We start from the raw sequence: 17,252 nt of genomic DNA, 5'->3' as shown, positions 1-17,252 counted from the left end.
CCCATGATGTTTTAGATACCACAAGGCCTTTTGAAAATTTTCAATTGATGGTTTATTTATTTGAGACATGTATCTGAGAACAGATAAACACAGATGTCCACAATTAACATCTTTGAAGTTTTGAACACGGGCATTATTGTAATAAAGATTAGCTGATTTTAGATATTTTATTAAATTTTCAGGTGGAACACCTCCAAATGAATCAAAAACAAATGCCTCATTGTTTAAATATTTAAGATAACAGATCCAGTGAGTGCCCTGATTTTTGTACTCATCCAAATTAACAATGCCACACTCTTTGTTGAGTGGTTGTTCCGGTAAAGAATCAGACATGTACACACCCCTAAAATGTTTGATGCCCAGTGGCTTGATTAAAGCTTCAATATCTTGGTTTGTAAGCGGCTCTTGTTTTTTTAAACTTATTCATGGCTCTCTTAAGACCTTTGCCTTTTTTCTCCATGGCCAGGTTATGGCGCCTCTGCTCATCTAATTCTGCCCTATTTTTCTTGGCATCTATTACTGTTTTTGCTATGGCAGCTGATCCCCCAGCCAAGCTCCCAACAGCCCCGAGAGCAGCTAAGATGGCAGGGATGGTAAATATGAATCCACCTACATGTAATTTTTTTCTTGATTGCTGTAATTTTTTTAATTGGGGGGTACTAAGCAACAATTTCATACCATGTCCCTTTGCAATACAAGAGCTTTTTTTCTTGCGCTGCTTTTTGGTTAAGAGACTGTCAATAGTTTTAAGAGATTTGAGACCTGCATAAGGTATTTGATACATAACACCCTTGGCCTTCATTGTAGGTTTATTATATACATATTCACAGCCCCCACCCCAGTTTTTGTTTGGTGCTCATAGCTATGGTGGTTCCCAATGCTGCTATTTTTTCACTTAAAGAAGCATCTTTGCTTACAAATCTGCCAAATGCAGCCTCTTCTAATTTCTTGTCTGCAACATGTCTCTTGTCAAGATCAGTATGTGTGTTGTATGCTATGTCATGGTCTCTGCAAGCAGCATCTAGGGGATTAACACCAGGGTCCCCTCTGTTTAATCTATGGTCCAATTTTGTGCCGGGACCACAATATTGATAGCCTGGAATGTGTAGTTCAAATTGCAGTTTGTTTATAATGTCATTAACAAGGCCCCGACCCTCAGAAACATTCCAAAATTTAGGTGGTAGAGTATTAATAATTTTTATGAGATATCCAATGCCCTTAGTGTCATTCACTATAAAATTAGACAATTTTGTGCTTATCATGTCCATAATTCCAACTTTTTCATTGTAAAAATTGTGGTTCCCAGCATTTTCCTCCCCAGCTATTACCAGCAACCTATCTACAAGTTTCCTGACATCATCAACCCACACAAATTCTTTAGGCAGAGTATTGTATTGTTTGATTCCACTGCCAGTCTTGATCTGTGACCATATGGGCTTGATTAAATTATTGTATTTTGCCCCACTGCTCGACTTGACTCTTTTTTGTGTGGGATCATTGTTCTGGTACAGAGCATCTGATTTTATTAATATTTCTTTGTAATGTTCATAATCTTGATCTGTATAGCTGCCAGGCCTTTTCCTAGTCATCAGTTCCCACAATCCAGGTGTGCCGGGGTACTTAACAAAAGCACCTTTTTCTCCGAGACGAGATTCTGAATAAACAATTATATCATCTCCCATAAAAGTTACTCTGAAATTGCCAATTCTATGTATGATGCTACCATCAAGCTCTGTGTCGGCATATAAGCCAAACACCTCATCTTTGTTGTCTTTAGGTGTGGTTAAATATTTTTGAGCAAGAAGACCCAATTCAATAGGATCCTGACTAGCTTCAATTCTTCTAGGAGCAACAGGACTAGGTGTATGAATACTGGAAAGTGGGGTGAATGGATAATCTAATATGTTCCTTGCAGCTACAGGTACAAGCTCTGTAATCAAATCTTGATTTTGCTCTGTAACAGTTTTGATATTCTTACCTAAATTATTAATAGCATCAATGACAGGCTGTTCTGTTTGTTTGTGTTTTTCATAAATTCCTCGGTTCTCTGATTTCCATCCCTTAAATCTTTTTACAAGATAATCTCTTAACTTAAGATCATCAATGACTGGTCGTTTCATGGTTGTTTATTTATGTCTCAACGTCTAGAAAATCGTTGATTTTATTTCTGTATTTGCCACTACTGGGTTTTCTTGTCATATCAATTGTGACAAACCCATAACTGTCCTGGTTCCAGCACTTGCTGCAAAACTTGGAAAAATCATTGTAGCTCAAGTCCCCACCTACATATTCATCATGTATGTGTTTGAGGTTGGTATGATCTTGATGAAACACACATATAAAATTGCTGTTGTCTCGGATCAGTTGCTTGGGTATTTTAGAAAAAGTCTGTGCCAGGTAGAAGCAATCAATGTTTTTGTGTCGGCCCTGTGTAAAGAAATTTCTAACCTTGTTTTGATTATCCAGTATAATGTCATCAAACACAACAACAGAATTATCGAGACATTCATCTAATGGCTTAACATCTGGTTCAAAAGTGGCTATATCCAATCCATCATACAGCTTCATCAGCTGCTGATATTTTAATTGTTCCAAGCTCTTAGAGAAGACATACAAGTGCCTGTTTTTCCAGTCTAACCAGTTGGGTGCCAATAAAAAATTATCAACTATTAGTGTAGTTTTACCACAAGCAGATGGCCCAACAATAAGACACCTAATATTATCAGGCAGCAATTTTCCATTTCTCTTATTCTGCTGTTCAGGTTCTGGCAGCCTTTTTATAACATCCCAGGTGCTCATATTATCACTTTGTCTGCATCGATCCAGCTGTTTTCCGGATGACCCAGCCATTTGACAAATAACTTGTTGCCTTTTCTGCGGATGATTTTTTCTATGAGATATGTGTCAGGCTGTTTAGTTTTGCTGAGCTCTTGTTCATAGAACCTGCCTTTGAGAATTTCTCCTCGGTGGTCTTTTATTATATATGTGTTAAGGGTCCCGGGTTTAACTTGAACCACTGTAAATAATTCGGTGCTCCAGTTTCTTGTAAAGCCTCTTTTGAATAAGTGCTTATATTTGCTGATTCTTACTTGATCGCCCACCCTGTATTTGGCTCTTCTTGTTGTTGGCTGGTATCTAGGATAATAAACAGTCCTGATCAATTTTTGCTCATCAGATGAAGTTACTTCAGAAGGTTTCATGTTGATTGTGGAATGGACCGAGTTGTTATATTTATGTAGAAGTTCTGGAAGAATATTAAGCCATTTATAATTACCTTGAAGTGTAAATTGTTTATACATAAGATTTTTTAAGGTTCTGTTGAATCTCTCTACAATTGAGGCCTTGAGATCACTGTAACTCGAGTAATGTTTTATTGCCAGGCTTTTAATAAATTGTTGAAACACTGAATTATAAAATTCTTTGCCATTATCTGTTTGCAAATAGCGCGGGGATCTTCCTGAATGATTGATGATTGTCCTGATGGCTTCTGTAACACATTTTCCAGTCTTGGATTTGAGTGGCACAGCCCAGGCAAATTTTGAAAATGTATCTATCACAGTGAGTAGATACTTGTAGCCCTTGTTGATTTTGTCTAAGTTTTTCAACTGTCCACTTGCCAACTCAATCAAGTCGCTCTGCCATAAATCATCTATGCCTTTTGTGACTACTGGCAGTCTCTTAAAATTATGTCTGGCCTGTCTGTGTAATTCATCAACAATAATTTTTCTAGACATAATATGTAAACAAGAATATTGCAACTATAGGGTGTTCAGCAGCTGATACTACAGGATTTTCTAAATATAATTTGTCCCCTATTTGTATTTTAAATTCCAAAGAGCCATCATCTTCAACATAGGCTGTTTCTAATGTATTGGGGTCTGTAAAATCCTCTAACTCTACACTGGTGATTTTTGGTTTGTTGTCAGCATTTGTTATTGATAAGGTGGGGTAGTGATGTGCCTGTGGCTGATGCCAATATTTGATCTTGATTGGTCTCAATGTGCCTCCAACAAAAAACTGGTAATAAAATTGTGCAGGGGACAGCATATATATTTTGCCACCTGGTGTAAATGGAGAATCATATTCTTTGTTGGGGATGCTGTACAATTCAAGAATTACTGTATGTTTTGGATTCTCGATTATGCCTGTTATTTCCTTTTCTGCTGTAAGCAATCTGCTTGTTACAGATTCAAGGTGCTCATTGATGGTCCTAACAACATCATCATGGCCTGGCTTTATTTTTATGTCCACAACAAGTTTCTTGTATTGTTGCACAATCTCTTGAAGCTGGGTGGCAAAAACAGACAGAGCATTTGCTTGATTGGATTCCATGGTCCCTAGCTGTTGCTTGATATTAGCTACAATTTGTTGCAAATTTTCAACAACTGCCAATTTTGAATTTTGAGCAGTAAGATCATGGACCTGTCTTCTGATATCCTCAAACAGGGCATGCAGTTCATTAATATGTTGATTAGTTGGAAGAGTGGCCACTGTCTGAGTGAGTTGTTTGATCTCTGCTTGGATATTCTTGATATCTTCTGATTTCAATATCCTATTCACAGCTCTCTTAATATTTTTAAGTTCCTGTGATGTGGGAAGATTTGATACTGTATTCTGCAAAAATTCAAGTGCCAATTTTACATTGTTTAATTCAGATGCATCAGCCACATTTTGCATGGCATTTTGGAGCAGGGCTATATCTGCCTGAGTGGGTGTGGATTGTTGTAAAATTTCAAGTTTTGTTTGGATATCATCGATCAAATGATGAAAATGAGATAGTTCAGATTCAGTGTTGAGGTTTTCAAGCTTTGTGATTTGTTGCTGGACACTGACAAGAGTATCTACAATCCCAGGCAATCGGGATTCTACTACATTTGCCAAATCACTTTGCACTGCTGCTATTGTACCTTCAAGATGGGTTATGGAACTTTGAATTTTTCCAAAATCTTCATATGTTTCAAGTTGCAGCTTGATGTTTGCTACACTCCGAGTTATTGCATTCAAAGCATCAGAAGATGGCAAATTGTTCATAAAATTTTCAAGTGTCTCAATTTTTTCTTTAACCTCGGCTATGGCATTGTGCAGAGGATCCAGATTAGGTATCTCCAGTGACTGAATCTGTTCTTTTAGAGTGGAAATGACTAGATCAAAATCTTCTTGTGATTTTATGCTTTTGACAATTGTTTGGAGTTGTGCCTGGACATTATTTATCTGCTCTTCCAATTGTTGTTTCAATTGCTCAGAGTTGTTAGCCTGGGTCTTAAATTTGGCTTGAAGAGCTGCTACAGCTTCTTCCAAACTTTGAAAATTATCCAATGTTGCCAGGTCAGTATATTTCTGAAGCAGCACTTTGAGTTCAGAATCAATTTTAAGAAGAGGGTCCATGCATTGTGATTGCAAATTTGTAATCTCTAATTGAAGACTGGCATTGAGTGTGGTTTGTAAAGCTTGTAAATCACTTCTTAATTTCTTGACTCTGACATCAAGCATCAGAATCTCATCACTGTGATCTTCATGTCTTGTGTGGCCAAATATATCATTAGGCATTTTCTTTTACTGGTTATTTATTATAGAGTATCTGATTCTTAATTCTATAAAAAAGGGTATAAGCTTGTCATAAGATCCAGGGACCTCAATATATAAGCAGTCACCAGCAGAAACAGTATATACAGTGCCAGAAATCATGTTTGAGTGCTTAATTCTATAAATATTTCTCCCCACTGAAATTTTGACATCACCCTCAGGGGTTGTAATAAATTGCAATTGCCCACCTACAGGTAATTGGTAATGATTTAAATTATTGTTAAATATGTACAATATTTTGCCTGTTTCTTCATTATTATTTGTAAGTATGCTGTTCAGATGAATAATTAACAAGCCACTCAGTTTAGACATTACAGATTGTAAATCAGAAGAGGGTTGTGGTGTAGGCAGGTCCATAATACCTTGTTTTTTGAACCCAAATAAGTTCATAGGCATGTTTATTTATTTCAAATCATGCTCTGTAATTGGGCATTGTTTGCCATTTTTCAAATCACAATGCCCCCAAGGTAAAGTATGCATGCCGCATGATAAAATGCATCTCTTGTCATCATGTGGGTCCAGAGCCACTTTTCTTACAATATTGCTAGTCAGCAAGTGATTCTCACTCTGAATTCTATTTTCTGATGTTCTGATTGAACTCTGTGATTTGATGCAATTTTTATAATCTTCAAATTGGAGATCTTTTTCCACAGTCACTCTGCCAATGCCCTTGGCCTTTTTGGCAACAGCACCACTACATGTTTCAAAACTGTACATCTTGGCTCTTAACCCAGCAAATTCTACAATAACATCACCAAGTGTCTCATCTTTTAACTTGCCAGGCACCTTTTTGTTGTGGGGTTGAATTCTTGTATGTTCACTGGTATCAAAGTATTGAAACAATTCAGGCTGTGACATATCTTGATAAACATCTTCTGTTTGAATATCGAGAATAAAACTATCCGTGTCCATGTACAATAATTTTACACGATCACCATAAAAAGGTTTCAGCACATCATAATACAATATTAACATATGTAATTTGGACAATTCCAATATCACAGCCCCTACATAAATAGGTTTATCAAACTTGATCTTTGTTTTCATCATGTTGAAAAGTGCCATGTACTCATCATAAATTCTTCTGTAATTGAAGTTGGGCTTTGCAACCAATTTTTTGCTCAGGCTGGGGTCAGTAATTATTTTAACATCGGTATGTTTTCTGACATTTTCAATTGTTTTGCCATATACTGAATTCACCATCAATTTAAACAAGCCCTTATCAAATTGGCTCTTTGCAGATGTTCGAAGCTCCGTGTTTGTATCAATGTATGGTTTCAACCATCTTGAGTGCCTGAACCTCAAAACTTTGCCAACTTTGGTCACTTGGACACCATGTTTCATCAGGAATTGGAGGTTTTTATAATATATGACATAACCCTGTTTTGGCTCCAGTGTCATCATGAGCTTCTTCTGTTTAGAACCAGGTGAGCACTGAACCTCGGGAATTGGGGGCAGATCAGAAAATTTATTGTGCAAATGATCTGGAAATATCTGATCAACCTCTAAGAAGAGGCCATATTCACTGTCATCAAAATTCTGAAGATCTTCAATATTGAAATCTTCAACCCACTCAAGCTCTGCATATGGCAATTTATCCATCATAGCGTGACCATAGAGGTTGTTTGCATCTACATACAGTATATAATTTGATGGCCGTGCTGGATTATAATCAGGCATATACTTGTTATTTGCTCTGGCATATCTCTGGGAACATTGCACCATCCCTCCTCTTATACATTTCTCCATAAACAGATACATATCTTGATCGTGGATCAGATCCAATTGCTTTTTGGTTTTGAAAAACATTGCGGCCCATGCTAGGCCCGGGGCACTGAAAAAATACACTGGGTCCAGTCCATAATTTTGCATGGAAGATTTTCTGAATGCCTGCAATATATCAGCTAAGAGGGTGACATCAAGTTTTAAATATGCCATGTGATAATCACCAAATGTCTTGCATTTTAAATTGTTCCACATCAACTTGGCATGGTGATAATCTTCATCAGTGATTCCAGATCCTCTGATTTTGCTGTAAAATGCTTCTTGCGGTGGCAGGGAACACTCATCAAATTTAGAAAAATCTGTAACATAGTCATATGGATATACACCCTTCCGCCTAATTAATTTCAGGTCCAGATTTGGAAACATTGCACGTGTGATTTTCAAGTCATCATCAGATAATTGAGAGGCCAGTGTATCCAGGCTAGCCGATAAAAATCTGTAAGAATCAAGAAATCTTATGTGAATAGGAACACCATCAACTTTAATTATCTTGCTAATAGATATATATTTTTCATCATTTTCAGCTAAAATGTTTAAATTCTGCTTGTCAAACCCCTCGTACCTGATCAGATGATGGAAATCATAATTGGATGCTCCATGGCAGAATATGGGGATAAATCTTGGTCTCTTGATCTTAATATTACAGCTATTACACAAGGCCATTAAGAATTTACCATCTGTATGAGAATGGTGTTTCACCTTGATATTTGTATCTGAAAATTCAGAATCACATACCGGGCATTTTTCTGCATTGTTGAAATCCTCAATCTGTTCCTCTGTTAAAGGCAACATGGGTTTTGATATTAATAAGATGTTAGATGCTATGTCACGGCACACATTTTTTATTATATGTGCAAATATTTTGATGGCATTTGGTCCCTTGTATGAATATTCTTTAATAACAACACCATCCCGTATAACCACACAACAAAAGCTGGAAGGTTCATGTTGCTGGTATGGTGTACTTGATGATTCTTCTGGATCTGGGCTACAGAATGCAATAGGTTTGAGGTTCGATTCGAAATCACAGACAATATATGCTGGGTGTTCCAACAAGGCTTCAAACTTTTTGAATTTGCAATTTTCACTTGGATTAGGCATCACCATATGAACAGGTTTATGATTGCCACAGTATTTCAGATGCTCAATTAACTTGTTTTTAGCAATTTCTGCACTCTCTTCCCGAACCCCCTTCACCATTTTTTGACCATAAAATACAGTTAAACATCTTCTGCACAACTTGAATATTGTATGAGTTTTGTCTAGTTGTGTTCTCACTAAAGCTTCAAGATTATGTATCAGAGTGTAATGGTGTGTACCATCCTTTTCAATTAAGAGCAGATCAATCGGAATTGCAGATTCATCATCAAGTGTACTGATTCTGAGAGGTTCTATCAAAGAATTGCCACGTCCAGTAGAACAAATAAAAACATTAATAGATAATTGCTTGCCATTGATGTGCCTGGCCCTTTTTTCAAATTTATCAATATTCTGAGCAGACATTGGATATTCCAAACCCTCCATTACATCGTCAAAAAGATGTTCATGCTGTTTGTAATAATTTATTCTCTGAGGATTTCTTAAAGCTGGAAACAGAGCAGCTAATATACACCACAAAAAGCATTTCTGGTCAGTATTTTCAATATTGACCACGGCTCTTTTGTTTTTGATATTAGCAGGTAATGGCAGATATGTAGATCCTTTTAATGGGCTGAATTCAGAAATATTAACATATAACTTGTGTGGAGAACCGCATAGGCTCCATCCGGACTCTTTTGCCGCAAATTCAGAGTGTTTGATATTTAATTGATCTATCAAATTGCCTATTATTGTGTCTAAATTTGCATTTGAATATACCGGTACAGTTTCTGTTATGTGGGGATGTGTAAATTTTGTGCCATTTGGCTTCTTATATTGTACAAACAATTTGAGGGAGAGCTTATAAGAGCCATTTTGTGCATTAAGAATTGCCTGCAGATTAGGATTTATACTGTTCAAGAAATTCTCAATGCCACATCTTGGCTCTGATATAAACCGGTGATCTCTTAATTGGCCGTTAAAACTGCTACGGATGGGTTCATGGCGTGGCTGCTTTGCTGCTCTGGCATTAAGAGGTGCTTCGTGCCTTCTTTTCAGTGCTTGTGAGGGCAATGTTGATGACTGTACAGAGCAAGTATTTTTATGTATATATGTGAAGTATTGCATGTTATATTTTCTATTGCATTTGGGGCAAATTTTTGTGGGAGTTCTGCTTTTGTCTGGATTACAAATTTTTTGATGCTTGGCCCAATTGGGGCTGGATATATTTTTATTGCATTGATTACAATATTTTTGATTCGGCATTTTTGTTGTTGTTTATTATATACAATTTCCTGGGTTTCAATTCAAAACTTTATACTGGATAAAAATATCAGTTGGGGTTCAGCACTGCACTTTGTGTGTGTGTATGTATATATGTGTGTATACACTTAATATTTTTGGCTTTGGTATTTATATAAAATTTCCTGGGATTCAATTCAAAACTTTATGCTGGATCAGTTGGGGTTCAGCACTGTGCTTTGTGTGTGTGTGTATGTGTGTATGTGTATTAATAGTTTTGGCTTTGGTATTTATATACAATTTCTTGGGGTTCAAATTCAAAACTCTATGCTGGATCAGTTGAGTTCAGCACTGTGCTTTGTATGTGTATGTATATATGACCTTACTTGGATTATTCCGCCAAATTATATGCTTCAAGTCTCCTATACTTTGGTGGAGCAGTGGGTTCCACTGCCAATCCAGCAATGGTGAAGAATCTGCACTGTACCCTTGCTTTTATAGTTTTACAGAGCCAATAGAAACACTGTAGGGGTATATTCAGAAACATGAGCTATTCTCTAACATTTTTGCCGAAGTACTTTCTTCTGAATGAACCTCCCGTTTTTCTGCTGAGCATACATGCAATCCGTACCGCAGCGCCTCCACGCTTAGGGGAGCGGAATTGTCTGGAACTAATTTGTAAAGGATCGCTGCTCCAAATATTGATCGACACGCCGGTGCTGGGCTCGAAATGAACTGATCGCTGTGCAGAAAGTATCGATCCCACCGCTTTGGGGCCGTCATGCGCACATATTGTTCAAGTATTGATTTTATACCCTCTCGGCGCATGATTTTATATATGAACAGATTACAACAAAGAAACTGAATATAACAATTGCAAAATATCCCAGTTTCTATTCAATCCTTTTATGTGAATTGAAGAAACCAACAATTCACATATCCTCATACCGCCATATGCTTGTCCTATTATTTCACTAATAGGCAATGTTCTCGAAGAGTCCTAATAGGCAATGTTCTCGAAGAGGCCTAATAGAACAAGATACAGCGGTATGAGAAATATGTGAATTGAAAATATTTTAGTAATATACGACGTCTAAGAAAAGGAATATTCAGCTCCAAAGTACTTTGTCTAATGCTTGCTACCATTTCCCTATTACTGGCAAAAGAAGTTAAAAATGTTGACATAATGAAAAAAATGGACTTGTTCCCAAGTATTCACCGAGTTCAGGCATTTGCACATAGATGGGTCTGTTGTCACAGAGCAATTCTAGAAGAATTACATTGTCTTAATATTAGATATGTAAGTTGAGCCTGGTGGCCAATTGAACTTAAACCAGAAATAAATATGTATGTGTGTGTGTGTGTGTGTATGTATGTGTGCGTGTGTGTGTGTGTGTATGTGTGTGGATAGCCTAGTTTTAAGTATGGCCACAAGAGGGGCATATTTTTAACAAATTTATGGATAACAATCTCACAGAAGTGCCTTTTGTAAGTGTAGCCTCATCAATCTGAGGGGGTCATACTTTCTCATGGAATCCATGAGGGCTTTTTCATAAAAATCTTGGATTATACGGGGGTTTCACACTTGAGCAAAAAGCTCATATGCTCATGTTAAGATAGTTTTAAGTATAGCAAATCTGCTTGAGGGGGGGTTCATACTTTCTTGAGTTTATAGTACAGTCAATACCACTACTATCATAGTTTTGACCAGTAATGTCCTGCTTAAGTTTATATCCTTGAAAGAGTTTTGTGTCGATGGGGATCGTTTGGAGGTTTCGAATGTGCAACACTGTATCAAGATTACGCTGCAGACGAACCGTTAAAAGCTAATGGTGTTCGTGAGCTTCCTTGCAATCCAAAATCTCCTAGCTCAAGTTTTTTGTTCCTTCGCGACTACAGAGCTGTCAATATAGTGGCAGGCAGATGTAAACCAAGAGCGTGTTAATTTCGTACTGTGCGTAAGAGTGTTATTCTTGGTTACTTGCCGTTACTTGTTTGTGTTATTGCAGTGTGTATGTGTGTTGTGTCAGTCAGACGATTGGAATGCCAGCCGCAAGGTTCACGTTAGAACAAAGAATTTTTATGTATGACACTTACGTGAAAACAGACTCGTGTCGAGACGTGTGTAGGCAATTTGTACAGAAATTCCCAGGCGTGTAGGTGGACATCACTTTGAACAACTCTTATAACACAGGTTAGTGCTAGTTTTGCAATATTTATATAAATGTCTGCATATGTCCATAAAAATATGCGGGCATTACAGGCCGCAAATGTCGGCACCTCCGTCAGCGCCGCCCGCCACGTTTCTCCCGATCTCTCGGCTGCATATCGAAATGGACGGACGGTAGTACCCCTTGAAGTCTTCATTCCATTTATGTTAATGAACTCAAAATTTTATTTCTGTTTACACTACCATCCTATACAGAGAACTGAAGCAACAACTAGCCACTAATTCACTAATTATTGTACTGGCTTGATGCGTTTGTAAAATTCCTCATACAAAATTATGGAAATTAATAGTAAAGGTTTATCTCAAGCTTAAGATTGAAATATACAACATAAATATTATACTTCCAGGCCAGAACATTAGAGTGCAATGCAGTAGTTGTTTGCCTTTCTGGCACACACACACTTACAAAGTGGTGGCCATAAGGGGGCGAGGGGGCAAGTGGGCCCCCACTTTTCGCCACTTTTGCACTATCTATTATACTATCTTTGCCCCCCAGTTTTGGCACCTTGCCCAACCCAGATTTGAAACCCAATCGCCGCCACTGCACTTACACACGTATCTACACCATGTTCGTCAATATAATCGAACAGGAACGTTGCATCTTCTACACTGGCAGCAAATCAACAAATCATGGGAAGGCAGATAGTGCTTCGTATTCAACTTTAAACTGTAGGTTCAGTCCTGATTAGCTTTGTGTGCATAAAGTGGACTTAAAACTCAAAATTCAATACACTGGCAGTAGCCCTAGGTGTTTTGTTAGTGCACTTACTGCATTTACTGAACTCTGTTCTACTGTGAAAATAAAGCATAGGCGTGGTGCCTCAGGAGCAGAATTTGTCATGTATCTACACAAAGAACTCAAAACGTTGGCACATGCATGTTGACTCCAATAACAAATTAACGTGCATAAAATATAATTGATGCACTTTTTGGTGTGTCAAAATACACACAGAAATGTACAAAAGGGCACTTTCATCAGCTGCATTAATTTGGAAGACCAGCCAAGATAATTTCAAAGGGAACAAAATTTCACTTTTAATGCATCAATTGACACAGTTATTTATTTTGTTTTCCCAGCAACTGAACTTCAACGGCGCGCCAGTTTGATTTGATATATGTAATTTACTGTCCCTTTTTTGCCACTTTTTGCACGATACGGGTCAGTGATGATATGATGAAATTTATGAATGGACGACACCCATGCCCATCAGGATTCGAACTTGGGATCACTGGCGTTGTTGCGCACTGCGCTAACCACTCCGCCACGAAGATCGGTGCGCGTCAGTTTGGTTTATGAGCATAGAGAGGTACCGGTTATGTAACACACCTCAAAACAGACATCTTTGAATTTGAATTTGAATTTTCTTTTCTTCCGTAGACCCTTGATTAAAAGGGCATGGAAAACGGCAAGAACAAAATTGTATTTAGTTATTACATCATTATAACAAACAAAAAGAAGAAACATTGTAGAGTACATTGGTGTTACATCATTACACCAAAGTAAAAACAGAAAAATACATAATTTCATTACATTACAATAAAAAACCACATTGGCATTATAAATAATAAAAAATAACCCGTGACTCGACAGCCTTTGAAGGGCCTAGGTCGATCTCCCGACTGCCAGTCTCCCTCCCACAATCCTACCTTGAGGTGTGGAGATCTACAACCTGTAATGGGGTGACGTGGGGTCAGCACGTCAAACCCTCAGCCGTTATAGGAGATTTTTATGACCGTGTTACGCTACTCACTCGTAGCTCCCCAATTTCCTCACGATGGTTGGTTGCCACCGGTCCTATACACAGGCCGAGAACCCAGAGACTGAGACTTGGCGGTCTCGAACCCATGCCGTCCCGCAGTCGGAGTCCAAAGCACAAAGCCTTAGACCGCATGGCTACGGAGGAGGAAACACATTGGCATTGCATAATAAATAAATAAATAAAAAAATAATAAAAAACATATTCTTCAGTACATTTGCATTGCATCATTAAAATAAGAATAAAAATTAAACATGAATAAAATGTTTATTATGCTGGAATTTTAAGCAGGGAGGCTGTCTAGTTCCACTATCGTGAGATTTACTTATGAAGTGTATAAGGAGTGAGCATGTTTCTAAGTTATATCGTCTTGTTCTATAAATTCTGCGAGACTGTATGCAGCAGCTCTTTCTGTCAAATAGTTTGTGCTCCATTCGCTATGAATATTACGTTGTTTTTCTTCCACCTGAGGTTAATCGCAACGATGACGATTAAAGTGTGGAATAGGAACGCCCACACTAAGGCTCGAACCTAGAACATTTTATGGTGAGATTGAAAGTCAAACACTCAGGGAGCGTGGACACCGAGGCGGAGTTAAAGAAGGATTTCAAATTGCCACTCGTTTTCAAAGTAAAAAGTCCTTGCAAGTAATGAGTAACAAGTAACGGTTGATTTCCAACGATACCATTAGTTCCTAAAGATATGTGATCCAGTGAAAGGCACGTAAAAGTAAATTGCTTTAGACCTGAATGCTAAAAGATGGGAAAGTAAGAAAAGGAGAAAAATATCCCGTCGTGCTACAGGTGAATGTCTCTTCGGACATAAAGGATAGCTTCTTGCTTTGACAATGGCCTTTTTTTTTTACCATGAGTTTCAGCAACACTCTCGAGAAGAGGCAATCTATGCAAGAAATCCGTCATAAGGAATTAAACTTTACGGCTGTGTTGAGAATTATATCACAGACCTGCTTGTACTTTCAGCACGTTTCCAAAATACTTATTCAACTTTCTCCGAAGTCACGTGGTTCTGTTCATCGGCGTAACTTGGGATCTAACTTTTGGGAGCTGAAATCTCGGGCTGGGAGGAGGGGGGGGGGGTCAGAACCGAAAATTTCCCTGTCCCATAAAAATAACATCCAGTTAGGACCATTTTTCTAACTGTTACATTTGTGAAATCATAAAAATTACTCATTACTTTGCTCCAGGGGTCCCAGGAGGTTAACAAAAGTCTCATTAACTTCTAATTTTTGATACACCTGAAAATTTAGGGAAGGAGAAAGCGCCTTCCCTTGCCCCCCCCCTAAGTTACGCCTATGGTTTTGTTTACATTAACTTCGAATGAATTAATGAATGAATGTTAATGAATTAACATTAACTTTGAATGAATAATAGTGAAAGTTCGTATGAATTTCATAAAATTGAACTTTTAAGTAAGCAATGTGATTAGGCTAATGGTGGTGCAACTAAACAATATTTAACAAATTATTCAACATCATGTTGAGCGAATATATCAACTACCTAGGTACATCAATTGTTACACACACACACACACACATAATACGTACGAGTTTATTTTTCGGAAAGTTTAAGTTGATTGAGTCTTATGTAGAAATTATATCGTTTGAGAAATTCTAAAAATTGTAATTTTAAAATGAATCACAGACTAGGTACGTAGAAAGTACACAACGTATCCGATTGGTTCTGGATCGTTTCCTTTTAAACTACATTGTATCATCACCACTGTTCACACTTCACTGTACTCGAAAAATGCGAATTTTTTGTTGCCAAATTCATCTCATGTTAGCGTCCAGATTCCGCAGCGTTTCAGCTTTCGACTTCAGTAATTACAGGACAGTTTTCTGCTGCGGTTAACAGGATCCAGTAAGCGCTTCAAGACAATCTTCAGTTTCTGGAAAGCAGATCTACGCAAGTCTGTTGGACAGAACCCCTTGTTTCATTTCAACTTTTACATTTTGTATTACTGTAGTGTACTAGTGAAATTTGCATGTACAGACATTCCTATTAGGCAGTGGCGTGGCGTGGATTTTTAAAAGTGTTACCGGTTATCAGTAGGACATTTAAGGGAGACTTGGGCGCCTCCCCACCTCATGTCCCCCCCCCCAATGTCTTCCAAGTAGTTCATATAATATTAATCTGGTACGTATGCAATTCAATACTAGATTTTGGTAAAGTTATTAATCAGAAAAAAAATGTTGACATAAGGACTAAAGTGAAATCGCAAACATTGGTTGTTGACACAATAATACTTAATTTGATACTTACAGAAACATCGAAGGCTACTTATAGAGCAGATCAATCCGACTTTGAAAATAGTTATATGATGCTGGGATCCCGGGTTCGAAACCTAGCTTGGGCATGGGCGTTTGTGATGTCTATTCATCAATTTAATCATATCATCACTCATCCCCATCTTCGCAAATTAGCCAAAAGTGGCACAAGCGAAGCAAAATCAATCAAATCGAATCAAAAAACTTCTATGATGCTGTCATAAAGAGAAGTTTTTCATTTGAATTTGAATTTTTGGGTGCGTCATGGTCCATGTTATCCACATCTGAATTCGACACGTTTTTTTTCACCCGAAAATAGAGTACATGGCCAACAAAAGAGTTTAGACAACTGCACACATCCACATAACCACGGATAGTCGTTATACCACGAAACATTGAAATGTCGGTCATATCCAGCAGACGACTTGGTTTTTAGATCGTTCAAAATAGGCTTTGGCCTCCCTTTCGCCACAATTTCGATTTTTTCTGCAAAATAACGAACCGAAAGATTGCTTCAAAATATCTTCTATCGCACGATTACACACACTGTTCAGATAGGATGAACCCGCCACCTCGGAACTCGGAGCAAGCTTCATAAATTAATTGACAATGCCCGAAAACAACATAAAGACGAAAGACACCAGTCACAAAACTCCCACTGCACAGTCCCTCCCACAAACCGTTGTTTACTTTTGTAACACGTGAAGCACCCTCCTTGCCCCCTCCCCTCTCAGCATCTGCCCTTCCCCAATATTTCCTTCGGAACCTGCAAGAAGTCCCGTTCTACTAATGTTGCCATCTTAGTTCTTTTGAAACCAGATTTGCCCAAATCGCGAAACTTGTCGTTTCAAATAAGACGTATGTAGAGTAGATGTAGTCTTCATCTGTTTCCTAACTACTCCCACTCCCATGTTTCGCTAAATCCACTGAAATCTCATTTCTGACACCACTACCATTTCGTATATTTTACGTCCTTTGCTACCTTTAAGGCTTTCGCTTTATAGGATAATCGTGACGATGACGATGCGTGGTGAATTATTGAAATAAAATTATTATTTCTTTGTGTATGTAATTATTAATTTTTATAATTATGTAAGTAAAATAATAACAACGAACATTGAAATAACCATTTCTTGCTGAGGATTCGAACCTGCGACACCTGACACTTCAGAGCGTGCTAAGATAACAATCGGGAAATGATGCTTGTAAGTATTGTTTTCACCCAAAAACAGTTCTACCACCTCAAAAACATTGCTTCAATCCCAAATTATTGCATTCCTGCGACAACGTA

The sequence above is a fragment of the Lepisma saccharinum genome, chromosome 1 (assembly GCF_977018435.1).
Source record: "Lepisma saccharinum chromosome 1, izLepSacc3.1, whole genome shotgun sequence".
In the NCBI taxonomy this organism is placed as follows: Eukaryota; Metazoa; Arthropoda; class Insecta; order Zygentoma; family Lepismatidae; genus Lepisma; species Lepisma saccharinum.
The sequence above is the reverse complement of the archived record's forward strand: the minus strand, read 5'-3'. Positions refer to the sequence as shown.